Source organism: Kogia breviceps, chromosome 15, assembly GCF_026419965.1.
Source record: "Kogia breviceps isolate mKogBre1 chromosome 15, mKogBre1 haplotype 1, whole genome shotgun sequence".
Taxonomy (NCBI): domain Eukaryota; kingdom Metazoa; phylum Chordata; class Mammalia; order Artiodactyla; family Physeteridae; genus Kogia; species Kogia breviceps.
The window spans coordinates 22,173,422-22,190,888 of record NC_081324.1 but is presented as its reverse complement, the minus strand read 5'-3'; the positions used below and the strand labels follow the sequence as shown (position 1 = coordinate 22,190,888).

The 17,467-nt window shown below is 39.8% G+C and overlaps 1 long non-coding RNA gene across 1 annotated transcript; it reads left to right on the top strand.

Moving 5' to 3' along the window:
* The first annotated feature begins 2 nt into the window (after nt 1-2).
* LOC136792690 (uncharacterized) lies at nt 3-16,510 on the top strand. Its single transcript, XR_010836845.1, has 3 exons — nt 3-183; nt 2,222-2,305; nt 15,989-16,510. It is a non-coding gene; the product is annotated as an uncharacterized lncRNA (long non-coding RNA).
* The last annotated feature ends 957 nt before the right edge of the window (nt 16,511-17,467 follow it).

Sequence of the window (17,467 nt, the reverse complement as noted above, 5' to 3'; positions counted from 1 at the left end):
GGCGGCGGCCGGGTCAGGCGCGGCAGGCGGCGAGCCCCATGGCGGAGAGGGCCCCGGCCCTGCTCAGCGCGCAAACACCTTTCCTCTGGGGAGGCAGCGGGGCTGGAGACCCGAGCCGAGCAGCGCCAGGGCCGCCCAGAGACCGGAGAGGGCGGGGTGGAGGAGCAGGGAAAGGTGGCAGAGGTAGGTAACTAGGTGGGTGGGTGGGGACGGCAGCTGGGCGGGCTGGTGGAGGTGGCAGCGGCTGCCCTCTCAGGGTTTCTTTTGTTTCATGGCCTTAACCAGCCCCCGGCGCGCGCGGCAGCGGCGGCGACGCCCCACGCCGCTCTCCGAATGAAGCCGGCGCGCCCTGATTGGTCGCTTTTAATCGCTGGGAGCCCGCCCTCTCCTCCCCGCAGCCTTCTAACTCCTAGCCCTAGCCCCACCCCCCACCCTCTTCTCGTGCCCCGCCCCGCCCCCCAGAGCTCTGATTGGGTGACCGGGACGAGCCAGCCCCGCCAAGCCTTCTCCTTCCGTCCTCTGCCCTCCCCCCACCCCTCCCTCCCCTTTCCCTACTGGCTCTCGAGGAGAGGGACTGTGGTTGTTCACTTTACACGTCACTCTCTGTGACGTACAAGGTGGAGGCGGGGAAAAGGAGGCGGGACGAAGGCAAGGCAGCAGAGGCTGAAACTAGGAGCCAGTAGGGGTTTTCACGCAGGCCCGTGTAGTCGAAGCAGGCACCTGGGTTTCTTCGGTTCCCCGCATCCCTTTGGCCCACCTGGGTGAGGTCTTTTAGCCCACAGTGAGAGCGGCCTTGGAGCGTAGCGTAGGCATGGGCCCGGAGGGCGTTGTTGAAGAAGTGATTTCCCACTTTCAGGGTAAGGGCCTAGGGAGAGTCATCGAAGGAGGGGCCAGTGAAGTGTTCTCCTATCCAGCCGCGGGGGTGGTTTCCTGAGCCGCGTGGCTCCTGGGCCTTCCCTGCACCACACCGGAATGCTCCTCCCGCGGGGCAGGGCCCTCCCACGCCCAGCTGGCCCGGCTTCCAATACGAGGCCGGTTGGTTACATCAGGAACCTTAAATGCTGGACTTGAGTTCTTTGGGGCTTTTCAAGGAAATTAAATAATGTTTTCCTCCTCCAAGACGTTCTTCCCACAGTATTGTCCGGGTGATCCCACACAGTGGCTACCTTTTATAGGGGTTTATTTTTAAATGGCGTGTTAAAAACATCTTACTACCTTCTTTCATCTTAGGCTCTGACAGTCAGCCCGCCCCACCCCGCTCCCCTTAACCTCCGCCCCTTTAGTACCAGGTGTTCTCCCCAGGTTAGTCTTAATCACCAGCGTTGTCTTACAGAGGTAGAATGTGAACGACATAATGTGATTTTAAGGTTTCTAGTGTCCCCATTATAAAATGAAAAAGAAAACAGTTTTAATAAATATACTGAGCTCAGTATATTCAACATTATAATTTCAACATGCAATCGATATAAAATTATTGATATATTTTATAGTTTTTTCGCGCTAAGTCTTTGGAAAATGGTGTGTATTTTACACTAGGATATCTCAATGTATGTTCGCTTCACACTAGCCATGTTTCAAGTACTGAGTACTAGTAGCTGTTGACCTTGATTTTTGAATTATAAATTGAGATCCTTTCTATTTTGGATTTATTATATCTTTCTCCCTCAAAATCGTTTCTTATGTGTGAGCTTGAATGAGCACCGACTTTTCTAAATTGTCTAGGATGTTACAAAGACACCCTGAGAGAGTCCAAGAGAAGGCTGAAACTATGCCTTCTATTTCTCTGTTTTGTGCCCTTATGGCCATGTGCACAATTCTACTTCAGTTTATCCACCCCTCCAATCAAAGGCATAGAGAATCTTAGCGAACATTAACCTTTCCTGTTACTCCACTGTTTCCCTAGTCCTCTATAACCCTGTGTGTTGCTTCTCTAACAACTCATTTGTAGCAGTAGCCTCTGGAGCAGTGATTTCAACCCTGGCTGTACAACAAAGTCAAGAAGGGCTTTTAAAAATGGTAAATGCAGAACAGGAAGAAGCAAACCCTGGATGTTGGGATTAAGGAGTGGGAAACTGGACATGTTTTTAGAAAATGACACAGGTTGTTCTGAAGCTCACCCAGAGTTGAGAACCCTGATGCAGGGTGTGAGTTTTGGGGTTTACAGTAGTAATCTTGCTGTTCACTGAAAAGTGATCTTTTTCTCCCTTACCTTCCCAATTAGGTACAATTTTCACTGATTTACTGTATCTACACCCCTTTGGTGATACACCCCAAGGACATAATGTTTCATGGCAGCTTAACAAAGGTACTGATTTTTTTTTTAATATTTACCAGTGAATAGCCTGTATAACTAGACATTTACTTATAGAATATGCAAATATGCTTGCCGTCTGATATTTCTGTTTAAACAGTAATCATTATTTGACGGGTAGATTTCTCTAGCAAAGCAAATCTCATTTCAAGGGAGAAAGTAAACTAAAAGACAAAGCGGCACTCCCAGGATATTTTTGTCAGGAGGAAATGCATAGCAGAATTACAAATGAAACTCAGATGTTCCTTTCTCTACCTCTTTTCATGAGTTGTCATTTAATGCTCACCCCTGGTCTTACGTTCTCTTCCCAAGGACTCAAAGCAAAAGCTGTAGCAGGAGTGATAGTTCCCCATACATTTTCCTTTTGAGAGGGAGAGATGCAAAGAATAGATTCCCGTAGATAAGATCCATTTGGCTAAGATTTTTTAAAATGCCAAGTGGTTTAATTTATGTGTACATAATATAAAAATTGCTTTCTGCTTCATTCTCATATAGTAAATGAGGTTTCATAAGTTCCCATACACAAATGTATACATTAATTTAGATTTGATCAATACTGTGATTTATGAACAAGCTAGGAGTTATTGAAGCTTGGAGACCTTCCCGTTTGGGTCTAAATTTATTGTCTTGTATTAAATCTTGCTTATGACGCAAATTTAAGATTTTCTTTTGCTCTAAATATATGACTGGGATTCTTTCATTTAAATCCATTAAACACAGTAATCCCCTTCACCCTCCCCCAACCACAGAGCGTATTAATTTGCACCTGAATTAGTTTTCTCTTTCATTCCTATGCTGTTATGACATAAGTTGATAACACTGCTGTAGAAGAGTTGCTTTAAAGATTTTAGGACAAAAAGGAAACTACAGAAGTGGCTACATTTTATCAACTAGCAGGCTGACTGCTAAACTAGCCTTAAGGCTAGTTTAAAAATGGAACTGTAATGATATTAAAGTTGGACCAGTTTCAAACTAAACGGACCTTAACAAAGATGTTTGTCCTAGTAAGAAAACCGATATTAGATACTAACTTTGAAGCAACGCTGTAAAGACAGCCACAAAAGCATGGTGAAAGATTTGGCTGACACCCTCACCTAGAACCCCAAAAGAAACATCTGCTTTGTTTTAAGGCAGGATGGGTTTCTTTACAGTAGGATGTCCCCTGGGAGCAGCAATACCCAGCTCCATAAGTCTTCCTCAATGAACATGTCATTCTCCTGCTTGCAATGGCTCCCAGCTGTCTAGGAATAAAGTTTCCTACCTGGAATTCCAGGCCTTCCACACTCTGGGACGTTCTTCCAAGTGCTCGAAATTATTACATAAACACACTCAAATCTCTCCTATATTAATAAATAGGAACTCTTCCTTGATGCTACATCCACCTCTTGGGACCACTCTTCTCTACTCCAAATCACCTTCTCCAACAGCTGCCTGCTCTCCTTTGCTGCACACTGCAGAGTGCCTGTGGGCTGTTGCTGCTTCATTGAAATTATCTTCATCTTGTCATTGTATCCAATGAGTACTTTTTATACTTATTCCACTTAACCTCTCCATGGCAGGATTGACACTAATGACTGCTCATCAAAGCACTGTCTTCCTTTGCCTCCCTTCTGCTTTCCTTCCTATTCCATAGTCCTGCCTCAGTCTCCTTCGCAGGCTTAGTGTCCCTATCACTCTTGGGTTATTTATCTAGGATTTGTCTTGGGCCTACTTTCTGCTTACTCCATACTCTCCACCTAAACATCCTATCCTTTCCTAAGATTTCTGCTACCTTGTTGACGAGTTCCAGACCTATATTGTCATTCCTGATCTCTCCATTGAGTGCCAGACCCAGAAATCCACTGTTTTATGGATGTCTCCGCTTGGCAATTAAAATTCAACCTCAACTTCCCAAACTGAAATCTCAGTTAAAATGCTTTTTAGCTTAGTATTAGATAGCACCACTATCTACTCAGTTCCTCTGGCCTTGAGCCTGGTGGCCATTCTTGACTTTTCCTTCAACCTCCATAGCCAATCAAGGCCAAGTCCTGTGACTCATACCTCCCAACTCTCAAATCCATCTATCTTTGTCCATCTTTACCACTATTACCATGGTCTAGACCACTATCATTTAGACCATGATCTGTTACAGTAGTCCCCCAAACAATATTCTTACATCCAGCCTTGCTTTCCTCCAATTCATTTTCCATGCTGCAGCTGGAATGATTTTAATTCAAGTTTACTCCACCCACTTCCCTGCTTAAAACCTTTGTTGCTGTCCTTAGGGTAACATCCCAGTTTCTTAACATTACTTAGAAGGTCTTCTACATCTGGGCCGTTTACCTCTTTAACCTCATTTCATGCCATTCTTCCTCTGGCATTCTTGGCCTCAGCCATAGAGACATTCTAGGAGCCATTCATGTATTCTACATACTCCTATTCTGCCTCTAGGCTTGGAATATGGCTCTCCTCTGCCCACTCTTAGCTTAGCTAACTCCTACTTGTCTTTCAGAGCTCAGTTTATGTATCACTTCCTCTAGGATGTCCTCTCTAACCTTCTAGGTAAGGTTAGGTGGCCTTGTAGTAGGAGCCAATTGCATCTTGCATGTCCCTAGCCACAAGCTACATACCTTGTTTAATTGTCTCTCCTCTATTTTCATCCCAATGAAGACAGTACCTACATAGTCCCTGGCACGTAAGAGAGGCCAGTATGTACTTACTGACTAATTGAATATTCTTCCAAATAAACTTAATACTTCAGTTAGTCTGAGCTTCTGACCATTTTTCAAACATGCATTGTAGTACCCCATATTTGGCCCTTTTCTTGTGCTATTTTTCTGCCCAGTTTGCTCTCACCTTTTATCCCCACCCTCCCCATCTCTACCTGTTTTAAGACCCCAGCTTAAAAAGTTGACTTCTTTCAACATATTTTCCTAATCAGTACAATCAGGGCTAGTCCTTCCCTCCCTCTCCCCAGGAAAATACACACGAAGGCAACATTTTGCATATATCTTCTGAATGCTTAAACCGCTCCCTTTAAAGTCTATCCATGGATCTTTATGGGTTCCATAGACCTCTGACTCAGACTGGCTAGATGTTCACTAACTCACTTCCTCTTCTTCCTGAGCACACAGCCAGGCTATATTTCCTGGCCACTATTGCAGCTGCGAGCAGCCATAGACTGAGTTTTACCAAGTGTATACCAATTACAGACCTAGACCTGAAAAATCCCTCACACATTATCTTCCACATTCTTTTCCCATCTGTGACGTAGATAAGTATGATGACCACATGTTAAAAATGGCAGAGCCACAAGATGAAAGGTGCATCACCACATGGAAGAAAGGTGCCCTCCAATTAGATATAGGTGTTTTATTAGACTTTATGTGAAAGAAAAACATATTTTTATTGAGTTTGAAGTATTATATATTTTTGTGTACATTTGTTACAGCAGTTAACATATCTTAACTAATATAAAATGCTGGGTTAACAGGGAATTTGGCTCAATATTCTGTAATAACCTAAATGGGAAAAGAATTTGAAAAAGAATGGATACTTGTATGGGTATAACTGAATCACTTTGCTGTATACCTGTAACTAACACATCATTGTTAATCAACTGTACTCCAATATAAAATAAAAATTTTTTAAAATGCTGGGTTAAAAACCTCTGGTTTGTAAGGAAAAAGTAAAATGATCAGTGGTTAAGGGGTTAAGGGGGAAGCGTGGAGCACTGAGGATTTTCAAGGCATTGAAACTATTCTGTATGCAATTATAACGATGGATACATGTCGTAATACTTTTGGCAAAACTCATAAAATACACAGTACCAAGAAAGAACACTGTGGTGAACTATTGGCTTTGGGTGATAGTGTGTATCAATGTAGGCTATAGATTGTAACAAATGTGCATTCTGGTATAGGTTGTTGATGGTGGGGGAGGCTATGTCATTTGAAGCCAGGGCATACGTGGAACTCTTTGTACTTTTTGCTCAGTTTTGCTGTGACCCTAAAACTAATTTTAACTTAGGAAAAAAAATACACAAAAACATATAAATGTTTTAGACATTTATGATATTTAGTTTGTACTACTTATTTACTCTGATCTCCCAATTTGTAGCATAGAGCCTGATAGTATTTATTGTCAATCCACCATGGTGACATAGCAATCCTAAATGTGTATGTACTAACAACAGAACTTCAAAATATATGGAAAACAAATGAATAAACAAAACCAAAAACCCTGATAAAGCTGAAAGGAGAAATAGACAAATTCGCAATTATAGTTGGGACCTTCAACATCCCTTTCCAGCAATTGATAGAGCTGTTAGCTGTTAGAAAATCAGCAAAAACATAGAAAGACAGAGTAACAGCATCAGCCAACAGGATCTAATTGATATTTATAGATTGCTGCATACAACAGCACAATACACATTGTTTTCAAGTGCCCTTGCAGCATGCACATACATACACCTAGGCTGTAAAACTAATTTCAGTAGATCTAGAAGAATTGAAATCATATACAGTATGCTCTCTGACAATAATAGAGTCAAACTAGAAATCAATAGCAGAAATAAAACAAGAAAGTATCTAAATACCTGGAAATTATACACTTCTAAATAATTCATGGGTTGGGACGACTTCCCTGGTGATCCAGTGGTTAAGACTCTGCACTTCCAATGCGGGGGGGTGTGGGTCTGATCCCTGATCAGGGAACTAAGATCTCACATGCTGTGGGGCATGGCCAAAAAAAAAAAAAAAGGAAAGAAAAAAAAAATTCATGGGGTCAATGAGGATGTCTCAAGGGAAATAAAAAAATACATTGAACTGAATGAAAATGAAAATACAACATACCAAAATTTGTGGGACACAGCTAAAGCAAAGCTGAGAGAGTAATTTATGGCACTAAATGTTTATATTAGAAAAGAGGTGTGCAGTGGTTAAGACTCTGTGCTCCCAATGCAGGGGGCCCAGGTTTGATCCCTGGCCTCAGAACTAGATCCCACATGCATGCCACAACTAAGAGTTTGCATGCCACAACTGAGGAACCGCAACTAAGTAGCCTCCAAGCCGCAACTAAGAAGCCGGCGAGCTGCAACTAAGGAGCCTGTGAGTCACAACTAAGGAGCCCATGAGCCACAACTAAGGAGCCTGACTGCTGCAAGTAAAAGGAGCCCACAAGCCTCAACTAAGGAGCTGGTGAGCTGCATCTAAGGAGCCCACGAGCTGCAACTAAGGAGCCCAATTGCTGCAACTAAGACCTGGCGTGACCAAATAAATAAATAAATAAAAACATTATAAAAATGTAAAAAAAAAAAGAGAAAAGAGGAAAGGTCTCAAATCAATAATCTAAGTTCCTATCTTTAAAAAAAAAGCACAAAATAAATCCAAAAAAGCAGAAGGGAGGAACTAATAAATAGCAGAAATCAGTTACACTGAAAATAGGAAAACAGTAGAGAAAATCAATGCAAGAAACTGATTCTTCTTAAAAAAATCAATAAAATTGATTTAGCAAGAGTGACAAATATGAGAGAAGACACAAATCACCAATATCAGCAATGAAACGGAGTATAGCATTACAGATCCTGCAGCAATTAAAAGGATAAAAGGAGAATATTACAAACAATTTTATGTTCATAAATGTGACAACTTGGAAAAAGTGGGCCAATTCTTCAAAACCCACAAACTATCAAAATTCAACCAAGACAACTGAATAGTCCCATAATGATTAAGAAAATTGAACTCCTGAAAAGATAAGGAAAAGCTCCTAAAAAGGAAATCTCCAGGACCTGATGGTTTCACTGGTGAATTCTAAATATTTAAAGAGGAATTTAAGACCAGTGTTATACAGTGTCCTCCAGAAAATAGAAGAGGAGGGAATACTTTACAATCATATTATGAGGTCAGTAAAGATGCTAAAACCAGACAAAGACAATACAAGGAAAACAAACCTACAGACAAAATCTCTCATGAACATAGACACAAAAATCTCAACAAAATATAATCAAATCAAATCTAGCAACACATAATAAGAATCATACACCACCACCAAGTGTCATTTCTTTTATATATTTAAGGCTGTTCCAGTATTTAAAAGTCCATCAGTGGTAAACATATGTTCACACAAAAACTTGGACAGGAATCTTCATTGCAGCATTATTCACAATGGCCAAAGAGTGGAGACAACCCAAATATTCTCAACTGATGGATGAATAAACAAAATATGGTATACCCATATAATGGAATATTATTCAGCCATAAAAAGAATGAAGTACTGAGATATGCTACAACACAGATGAACCTTAAAAACATTATGTTAAGTTAAAGAAGTAAGTCACAAAAGGCCACATATTGTATAATTCTATTTATATAAATATCCAGAATAGGCAAATACATAAAATCACAAAGCAGATTAGTGGCTGCCAGGGACTAGGGAGTGAGGAGAAAGGGAGTGACTGCTGAAGAGTATGGAACGATTTTTGGAGTAATTAAAATGTTCTGGGATTAGTGGTGATGGTTTGAAACTTTGAAAATGTATTACAAACCATGGAATTACATACTTTAAATGTGTAAATTATATTGTATGTTAATTATATCTTAAAAAGCCAATCAATATAATCTACCATATCAACAGTCTAAAGAAGAAAAATAATATTATCCTATCAGTTGATGCAGAAAAGCATGTCACAAAATCCCATACCCATTCATGATAAAAACTCTCAGAAAATGAAGAATAAAGGGGAACTTCCTCACCTTGATAAAATCTACAAAAAGCCTTTACTATCATAATTAATAGTAAAAGACTGAATACTTTTCCCCTAAAATCAAGAACAAGGCAAAGATGTTCACTCTTACCACTCTTATTTGACATAGTACTAGGAGTTTTAACCAGAGGAATAAAGCAAGAAGAAGAGGTAAAAGATACACAGATTGGAAAGGAAATAATATTTACTTACGTATTTGAATTATCAAATATAAACAAAAAGTGGAAGGCAATTTCAGTGAAAAATTTCAAGTTTCAAAATAAAAGGAGAAAAATCACCAGAATTGACCCCCAAATTATATGGAACTGATTCTAAAAAGCTCAGTGTAAAGGAGTAGTTATCACAAAAAAGTGCAGTCAAGAAAAGCAACATAAAAAAAGAGAACTGAAAAAAAAGAAAGAAAAAGAAAAAAGAAAAGCAACATATAGGCACCAAAAAGTTGAGAAAGGTAGAAAAAAATCGAATTGGCTAAATAAAGAGTTAAGCCCACTGAAACAGAAAGATAAGCTATGGCATATACCACACAAAATATGTAAAACAGTACTAATTGATTTAAAAAGTAAAACTAGAAGAACTAAAGAAGAAAATGAAGCACAAGTTGTAGAGAACAGGGAAAGAGAAAAATAATGAATCTGGAAACAGTAAATAAAAGTTGATAGAGAAGCCAAGGAAAATCTCTTTATAAGATTAAAAAGGAAATCTGATAATACACTGCAAATAAACAACATGATTTGAATACATCTTAAGTTTATGTTTAATAAATAATAAACTGTAAAGAAATTTGATTAATAAACACATAAGTAATTACATTCTTTTTTCTTAAATTTCTGCCCTTATTTTGGATGACATCAACATAACAGGATTCTTTCTGCAGTCTCCATTTCTGATTATCTACCTGTTTTCAAAATTTAATAATTCTGAAATGGTGGTTTTTCTAACTTCCGAGGTTCATCAATTCAGAATTCAGCATCTCTACCACTAAGTTCTAACCCACTGGGGCACAGTGCACTTTTTTTTTTTTTTGCGGTATGCGGGCCTCTCACTGTTGTGGCCTCTCCCGTTGCGGAGCACAGGCTCCGGACGCGCAGGCTCAGCGGCCATGGCTCACGGGCTCAGTTGCTCCGCGGCATGTGGGATCTTCCCGCACCAGGGCACGAACCCGTGTCTCCTGCATCGGCAGGCGGATTCTCAACCACTGCGCCACCAGGGAAGCCCGCAGTGCACTTTTAAATAGGGTGGTCAGGGTAGGTCAGTTGAGAAGGTGATGTCTGAGCAAAGACTTAGAGGTTAAGCAGTTAGCCAAGTGGAAATCTGGGGGCAGTGCCTTCTAGAGCAGAGGTCTAAGTTGGGAGCAGATCATGCAGGGCTTTGTAGGCTGTTTTATATAATCGGATTTAGTTTTACTCTATGTGAAATGAGAAGCCATTGGTGAATTTTCAGCAAAGAAGTGATGTTTTCAAAGGTGTGGAGAATCTTTACTGTAGGAAGCATGAATAGGAGTGGAGTCGTAAGGAACTGTAGGATTCAGGACATATTTTTGAAGATGGTGCCAGCTGACTCTGAGATCTTGACCGACCTTGGTGGCCTCTGTTGTGGCTTGAGTCCAAAGGCCTGTTCTATGATTTGATGTTTCTCATGATCCTTACTGCCAGTTCTCCTCTTCAGCTTTGCAACCTTTCAAGTCTTAGCTTTAGGGAGAAGGAACAGCCTAGTTTTCCAGGCAGCCTATTGGCTGGTTCTTCTTCCTTTTGTGCTTAATTGTAAATCTCTCTGCTAAACATCCTCCCTCTGGACACTGGTCCTAGAGGGGATGTGAATGACTCCTAGTTGGGGGGGGAAAAAAAAAAAAAAAAACAAGCCCTACTAATACTTCCAATTTTTTCCGTAAATTTTTTTCATAAGATTAATTTTTAAATGTCTTTTCTTAAAATTATATTTTACAATACTTTAACTTTTAGAAGGGAATTTGATGCTCATTTTGCAGTACTAGAGGGTTTATTTCTATAGGTAAGGAGAATATGGAAGCATTTCTTCTTCCAGTTTTTAGCAGAATATTTGAACTGTGACCAGGAAATATTCCTCTTAAGGATGAGCATGAAATATATGCTTTCTCTATCAATCTAATCCCTGACCTCTTTATTTTAGGTCATGTGTAGGAGTTGTTGAGTTTACAGTGGACAGAATGAATTTTGAAATATGCCAGCTGTCCACTAGGACCTGGGTTGAAACCATGAACTTATTGTATTCAGGTCCCTGTGTAATTGTGATAGAGTCATTGGTCTCCATGGTCAAGTTTGCACTAAAGTCATTGCACAGCAAAACCTCCCCAAGGCTACATTTTTATGTTTCATTTTCAGACTGTTGGTGCCAAAGGAGCAATTAAAATTTGTGAATAATGTCTGTTTCCCCCTTGATAAATAATGTGGATGGCCTACAGTCTGTTCATGTTCATGGCAAGGGATTTAACAGGCTATTGTGTTAGTAACAATGTGGATGCAAATTATAAACATTTATCATCTCAAAGTTCCATACAGTTTTCAAAGCAGTGTCAGTTGAAACAGATGCTCTAAACCCCCCAAATAAAACAATCTTTAGATGATTTCTCCATAGTCTCCAAAAACATTTTGTCTCTCTATAACTTCTATTTATTATATCAAATACTATTGTAAAATCTACTAGAAAGTGATGAGTAATGCATAAAAAGTTTAATGTAATGTCCTTTAAAATTGATTTCCTGTCTCTTTAGATGCTATGAGCTATTATTATATCAATAACACCTTCCATATGCTGGAATGTAATAATAAGTTCCCTCTGCATGTTTATTAGGAGGTAAACTACATATATGCTAGTGAAAATTACCCAATATATTTATCTGTTTATCTCAGAATTTTACAATTGCTGCTGTCTTCACTCCTGAAAATCACTGATCCTAACAGGAAAGTCCAAAGATTTGAAAGTCTTAAAGTCGAATGGATATTTTAACAAGAGGGGAAAACTCTTTAAGAATTATTATTTAAATCTCCTGACACAGCAGGTTGGAGGAGACAGACATGGATCAACAAGTATTGACTAATTTCTTCTTTTTTAGAAACTTATTAAAAAAATTTTTATTGGCTGCTGCACAGCTTGCGGATCTTAGTTCTCCAACCAGGAATGGAACCTGCACCCCCTGCAGCAGAAGCGCAGAGTCCAAACCACTGGACATCCAGGGAAGTCCTGACTAATTTCTTCTTATAAGGCCTTGGACTAAGCATGTGGAAATACAAAGAAACATAAATCTTGGACTTGACCTCAAGAGGCTTATAATCAATCTAGTTGGCAGGATGGTCAAAAGTTAAAACGTACATGGGCAGAGAAGACAATCTAATAATTAAAAGGATATCAGAGAAGCATATTTTAGGCATTTTGAAAGGAAATATTTTTGTGAGATAATCAAAAGAGACTTTATGGAAGAAGTGGAATTAGGCAGAGATTCAGGGGAGGTGAATTCTCAAGAGGTGAAAAGGAGGGCGTGGCAGCGTATTGATGAGAAATACCCCACATGAAGGCAAAAGAGAAGCTTGCAGGCTTGGGAGTAGTGGTGGGAGGATTGGGAGGTGAGTAGACAAGTTTGATTAAAGTGAGGGATAGATCTTTGGCAATGAGAGGAAGCAAAACTTGGTAATATGAAAAAGGCAAAGGCATTTAGACTCTACTCTGAGGCTCATTTACTGTGGGGAGGTTGGTTACTTGTGTAAGGATTCAGGCAGAATAGAGATTAAGTCCCAACTCTACCACATATGAACAATATGTTACTTGGTGATTTAACTTCTCTGAACCTCAATTTGCCCTCTATCCAATGGAGATTATGTCCACCAAGCAGAGTTGGGAGGGCTGCCTGAAATAAAACATTTCATTGTCACATTAGCTGTCATCTCCTCCCTAGTAAATGGGCAGGGCAGGGAGGCTACAGTAAGTGCTTGTGAAGAGGAAAATGACATCATTAAAGGGCTGAATGTGACGTTTGGGAAATACTGGTTTTGTGATGGTGTGCACAGTGAACTGAAGAAGGGGAGCATGTGTGAGTTGGAGACGAGGGGAACCAGGAAAACAAGCTTAGTAGATCTAACACAAAGACACAAGGTCCTAACTAGACATACTGGCTATGGACAAGCCAGTAGAAATGAAGAAGTGATTGTCAGAAGGGAGAAATGAAAGGATTTGGTGAAAATAGAGCCAAATGTAAAAATGAAATCCAGAAGAAAAATTGATTTGGGGATGAAAACAACGATATCAAACTAGTAGAAGAAAGTATCAAGGTTTAAAAACTTCTAATGGATGTTTGTATTTGGTTTGTTTCTGCTTTGTTTTGCTTAGTCTGCCCAGTACCCTATCCTACTCTTTCCTTTTGGTTAGCTGCTCTCTTCTCCCTTTGAACACATGTCTTTATCTGGCGCATCAGAGCCCTTTATTGTCTTGGCACAGTGATTGGTCTGGAGGTGAGCATGTCATAAGGCTGGGCCAGTCAGAGTCCTTCCCCAGGATTTTTCTACGTGAAGATAAAGACTCTTGACCTCTCTGGGTGCAGAAGCTAGAAGGATATCTACAGAGAGCTGATGGTAGGAGTATATGAAGTCAAACAGAGAGCACAGGAGATTAGAGGAGAAGCAGAAGGCAGGATTTGGAGGTTTGGTGATGTTGATATTAGTTTCATTTCCCAAGATCCACAGAGTTGCCCTGATTTCTGTAGGATCTCTTTTTAAATTTCTGTAGGATCTCTTTTTAAATTTCTGTGAACTACGATTCTTCTAACAAATCCCTTTCTGTTTAAGCTAGGTTATGCAAAAGAAACAACGATAGATGATAAAGTTTCTGCAAGCCAAAATATTATAAACAAAATCAAGTCAAATAAACTAGGAAACATTTGCAACAGAAAAGGTAACTATTCTTATTGCATGGAGAGTTTATATATCAATAAGAAAATATTATCATTCCAAGAAAAAAATGAGCAGAGGCCATGAACAGACCATTTGCAGAAGAAGAAATACAAACAGTCAACAAGTAAGAATCTGCCTCTGGCTTCCCTGGTAGCACAGTGGTTAAGAATCTGCCTGCCAGTGCAAGGGACATGGGTTTGAGCCCTGGTCGGAGAAGATCCCACATGTTGCAGAGCAACTAAGCCTGTGCTCCGCAACTACTGAGCTTGCGCTCTAGAGCCTGAGAGCCACAACTACTGAAGCCGGTGTGCCTAGAGCCTGTGCTCCGCAACATGAGAACCCCGCGCACCACACAAAAAGTAGCCCCCGCTCGCCGCAGCTAGAGAAGGCCCGTGCGCAGCAGCAAAGACCCAATGCAGCCAAAAATAATAAAAGAAGAATCTGCCTAAATAACAATCACAGAAATATAAATCAAAACAGGAAAATATGCAACTTCACCAATCAAATTTCAAGGTGAAAAATATGATAAAAATGCTTGGATGCAATGTGGGTGTTTGCATCATTCTAGTTTTCTTAAGGACTCTTCTGCTTATGTATCAAGAGCCTTAAAAATGTTCATAACCTTTCAAATATTCTTCTAGGAATGATCCTAAGGATATAATCAAAGATGTGCACTAAGATATATATCCAAGGTTGTTTACTGCAGTGATATTTATATTAGCCTAATTGTGTCTAATTGGGTGATGGTTGAATAAATAATGAGGAATGGGTAGTCATATGATGAAAAATTATGAGTCAATATAAATCCCATTTTTGGAAAATACTCCTTGACATGGAAAGTGCTCACTATATAATGTTAATGGAAATCAAGTAGGATGTAAAATAATGTGATATGGTCCCAATTATTAGTATTTTATGTATGTGTATATGTATTTATATTTTAGGATGTGAAATGGGACTTCTTCTATTGTCTGGAACTTTGGGCCAAAGCCCAAAGCTGAGTAATTGATAACAAATATCCTTACATTCTCAAGAAAGGGGTTAGACACAGTCCCACAATATTTAACTTAAAAAACAAAAGCAAAAAGGAAAAAGTGTAGTAGTCGCTGTTCCTACCAGGAATAGTCTATATGAGATTTCTCAGAAAGGATTATTTGCAGTGAGTTTCAGGGGACAGAATGTGCTTTTCAGCATAGACCCTCGTGCCTGATACTGCCATGGAGGTATCCAAAGGTGGGAAGTTGGCTGGAGCGGTCAGCAATAGTAGGCTAAGAGAAGGGGTAGCAGTGGGACATAGGCCTTCCTTTCACTCTTGGGGTAAGCGTATGTGGATTTTTCCATGGGGTGAGTGGGGTGGGACAAGGAGAATGAAATACCAGATCATTCATTGCCTCCTTTTCTGCTCCAAGTCCCCGAAGTACAGAAAGGCCTGGGCTCAGGGAAGAGAGAAGCATTGACTTGACCTAGATCGAATAGGACTTTTTCCTTCCTGCACATGAAACAGTTTCACTCTCTGAAGGTGGCAGAAAGGAAAGCTATGGGCTCCTTCTGGATCATGGCTAAGGGCAGAGAATGGAGAACTGATGAAGCAAACTGGATGGCAATGGTCGGAAAAAAAAGTCAAGCCGCTTCATCTCTGTGCTCCACCTCGCCCGTCCTGTTTACTCGTCACTCCTAAATGCATCCATCACAGTTGGAAAAAAACCACTCCAAAATGTTATCTGAAATCATCTCTGAGTGGTGAGAGTACAGGTGCTTTTTAATGCTTTCTTTATATTTGTTTCTATATTCTTCAAATTTTCCAAAATAGAACATGTACACTTTTATAAGAATAATAAAAGACCTATATCAATAAAAGAAAGATGGAGAGGAAATGGCTCAAGAGAAAAGAGAAGAACCAAGATCAAAATTTTAAAAGGGAAATGAATTGTCTCCTACTTAGTCTAATGAGCACGTTATAACTGTATTTCTGTTGAAATGCCTTTATATCGCTACCTCTTTTCATTTTCATGCCACCAGCTAGTGCTGAGCCTTCCTCCTCCACCTTAGAAGACTGCAGTGACCTCATAATTGATGTATTTTCCTCCTATCAACATCCACACCACTGATGGAACCATCATCTCTAAACATGTTCTCCTCTTTGGATTCTTCCGTTGCTTCCTGACTGTTCCAAAACAACCGCCAGCTTCAATCAAGGACAGTTTCTTTACAGTCTCTTTACAGTAGGGCAGTTTCTTTACAGTAGGCTAAGCTGAACCCTTCTTGGGATCGAGTCAATTTCCAACATCCAAACTGACCTTTCAGTGTATTCAGATTATAACTGTTTCCTGGAGCTCACCTCAGTTCCCACCCTTTCATTCATTTCAGGAGGCAAGAGGCACTTGGTTTGGAGGTTGGTTACATGTTAAACAGAATTCTTTACTTTTCTGAACATACAAATTGAATTTACTCAAAGACTTACAAATTCTACAAGTGATGGGACCATGCAGTATACTTTTGTGTGTATATCCCATGTCACATACTACATTGTTTAGCACATAATCGTCTCAGAAAATATTGTTGAATTGATTGAATTTAAGTAGTTATCATAAAACTAATCTGTTAATTCATTAGCAGAACTACTAGGATTCTGGTATTTAAAATAGCCCATTTGTTTCTTTCCCGAATGATGTAAACTTTCTAAATCTTTCTTTCTTTTCATTTGTGGTATGTGGTCATGTGAAAGTAATTTGACATCTAATATCTAAAATGTAGAGTAAGAGAGTGAACTTAGATAAGAGAAAACAACCCTTATTTAAATCCATTCGTACTTGTATTTGAAACTTAAAAATGAATTCGTACTTTCATATTATGTTGTCATTTTTAAATTACTTTTTTGAGCCTCCTAACAATAGTTACTAAAAATACAGAAAACTTTTCTACCTGTTTCCCTACTTGACCACCTAGGAAACCATTTTTCTCTTCACCTTTTTGAGCAGATCCAAGGGAAAAAAATAGAGGCTTCTACTTGTTTTCTCCACATTTATATTTCATTTGTAAGTAAATTTACCCTGACCCAACACAAGCCAAGGGTTAATTAAAGTGCAAAAAAAGAGAGGGAGATTGGACATAGACTAAGGTCAAGTTTTCTCTCAAATCTACAAAAGGGCTATATGTCCAGTGGGACTGACACACACAATGTTTCTGTGGGCTGAGTATTTCAGAAGCCATGATATAGAGTATTAAATTTGATTTGACCTCATTAACAAACGTAGCACTGATCACAATACTGATCTACTTTCGTTTTTTAAAGTTTTTTTTTTTTTTTGGTAACTCCATATTTGACCTCAAATTGAAACCCATGACACATTTTCTTTAGTCCCCACCCCCCTTCTACTAGAACCCCCAACTCCGTTGCCCTCAGCAGCAGCAATGCTGTAGACCAGGCCTGTCTGCTGGGTTGAAGTTCAGGGGAGCAGCCTGATCCCTGGAGGACCCTGAAACCCAGAGGCAGCTTGG